A 2683-nucleotide genomic window follows, 5' to 3' on the forward strand; every position below is an offset into this window, starting at 1 on the left:
AAAAAAAAAAAAAAAAAAAAAAAAAAAAAAAAAAAAAAAAAAAAAACACCGATTAATAAGTTGAGATTTGTTCTGCTCTGCACACGTCTATGTATTCATCATCTGCTACTTTTTAAACATAAGATCTTCATCCTTCGACCTTGCACTTCCCCAGCTTGGATTAAACATAAGTTTTTTTTTTTTTTTTTTAATTATTTTTTTATTTATCATATGCTACTTTTTAAACATAAGATCTTCGTCCTTGCACTTCCCCAACTTGGATTAAACATTAGTTTTTTTTTTTTTTTTACCAGTAATCTATCCATGGAGTTGGAACAATGATGGAGGAGAAAGAGATAGAGAGAGAAACGTTGAGAGAGAGAGAGAGAGAGAGTCAAATATAACATATTTTCTTTTTGGAGAAATGATGGGAAAAAAAATTAGAGAGAAACGTATACTTTGTTGTGTTTTTTTTTTTTTTTTTTGGTTTAGAGATAGATATGAAATGCAATAAATAAATGATAATTAATGAGATACTAATCAAAATATTAGTATTAATGAGAGTGTCTTTTTTTACTGTTGGATCTACTTAAATCCAATGGTTTAGAAAATGTGTAACTTGAATCCACCTCTATATATATATATATATATTATATAATTAATACAAATTTTAAAATAACTATCTCTTCCTATCTTATATAAAAAACAATTAGTTTTCACAAACCCTAGTAAATTTCTATTGTTGTTTAGTCATTAGTGTTGTTTGCCTTTAAGAAGTTACATTGATACTAATCTTTGTTTTTTTTTTTTAATAAATATTGTAGGGTCGATTTCTGTAGCCTAAGCCCAAAGAGATTGGTTATAGGCCCAACGAACCCAGAACAATAAATTTGTAGAGAGTGGGTTGAAGGTTTAGGCGCTGACCGGCCCTTTAGAAACAATAAATTTGTAGAGAGTGGGTTGAAGGTTTAGGCGCTGACCGGCCCCTTAGAAGCCTGAACATCTTTTCCTTTTATTGAAGAAACACTTGGAACAATTTACAACTAGGAGATGCTCTTTGGCCCATGGCCGAGGAGGCTTTTTTCCTCCCTTCACACCCCCTCCCCCTTTTAACATTTTGCTTGTCTCTCTTATATACTACTCTCTTCTTCTTCCTGTTGATCGTTCATTGGCCTCTCCTCTGGCCGCCTGTCCCATCAGAGGTCGTATCTGTGCTCAAGTGGTTCGCTCTGATCGATGTAGCCCTGCCCGAGGGTTGCATCCCCATTAATGCGGCCAGAAGTGTTAGGTGAACGTATTAAGTGCTGAGGTGACAACTGGCTCTGGGTTTGTCCCCCCTCCTCTATAGTTATCCTTAGTATGCCGAGGACGAGGGGATCCTCGGCGCGGATCCAAAGAAGGGTTTGCTCCCCAAACTGGCCTTGGGCAATCATCCCTCCTCGGACTGGGCCATTTAGGCCTGGCTCGGAGTGGGCCGTGGCTGTACGATTTCCTGACCCCACAAATATATTTATATATTTTTTCTCAATTTAATAATTAAAAAAAAATTGTCCAACCCATGATTTCAACTCGACCCAACCTGATCCATGTGGGTTGGGTTGGATTTTTTTTTTTTACCCATCATGGCGGGTTGGGTCAAAAAATCCCCTTAACCTAACTTAACTTAACCCACGCACACCCCTTTTAAGTATGCGTATGATTAAGATATTTTAGAGCTTTTAGTTTAACTTTTTATTTTTTTTTATTTTTTTTTTAAGGAGCAGCTTTTAGGTTAACTTTATCATATGGTTTTTAAAATTTCATTTAACCATATTGACATGATTAGATTAGATTTTGTCGCAATATAAGAAATTTAGCAAATGATGATAGTTGAGTTAATGTCTAGACTTGATGATGTAACAAAATCAAATCAAATATGAAAAATAATTTATAAGATTTAAAAAAATTATGATAAAATAGTAAAAAGTCTTGTAACTCAATTAATTTAGACGAAACTACATTATTAGTTCTTAAAGTTTACCCTGTGTGTGCAATTGGTCCCTCAAATTTGAAGCAAGCACAGTTAGTCCCTTAAGCTTTAAAACTGAGTTGTATTGGTCCTTTTACTAACTGTTGTTAACGGTGTTACTTACGTGGCTAATGAAACAATGACTTGGCATTTTTTTAAATGATATGACATGTTTTTAATTTAAAAAAAAAAATAGTTTTCATGTTAGATGAATTGAAAAATCATATTGACTGGATTAAAAACAAATCTGATATTTTAAATTCCTATCAACAGTCAACACCTTCCACCAAAACTCAGCCACCCAGACGCCACCAAATCTAATCCAAACCACCCAAATTCGACCTATAGACCCCAAATTCGACCAAAAACCATAGCCACCTCCACCACAGCGAACCCACCCCCACCACCACCACCATCAAACCCACACATCCCACAACAAAAAATTAGCCACAAATCAAAAGCAACCACCATCGGCTACCCACAAATCAGCCACAATACCCACAATAAAAAATCAAAGCAAAAAAGGAAACCCCAGCAACCCCATTCCACCACCGCTGCACTACACACCATCGCCACTAGTAAACCCACCGCTAAAAAAAAAAAAAAAAAAAAAACCACCACCGCTGCACTACACACCATCGCCACTAGTAAACCCACCGCTAAAAAAAAAAAAAAAAAAAAACCTTGTAAACCAGC

Source organism: Quercus suber, unplaced genomic scaffold (genome assembly GCF_002906115.3).
Source record: "Quercus suber isolate HL8 unplaced genomic scaffold, Cork oak 2.0 scaffold_475, whole genome shotgun sequence".
In the NCBI taxonomy this organism is placed as follows: domain Eukaryota; kingdom Viridiplantae; phylum Streptophyta; class Magnoliopsida; order Fagales; family Fagaceae; genus Quercus; species Quercus suber.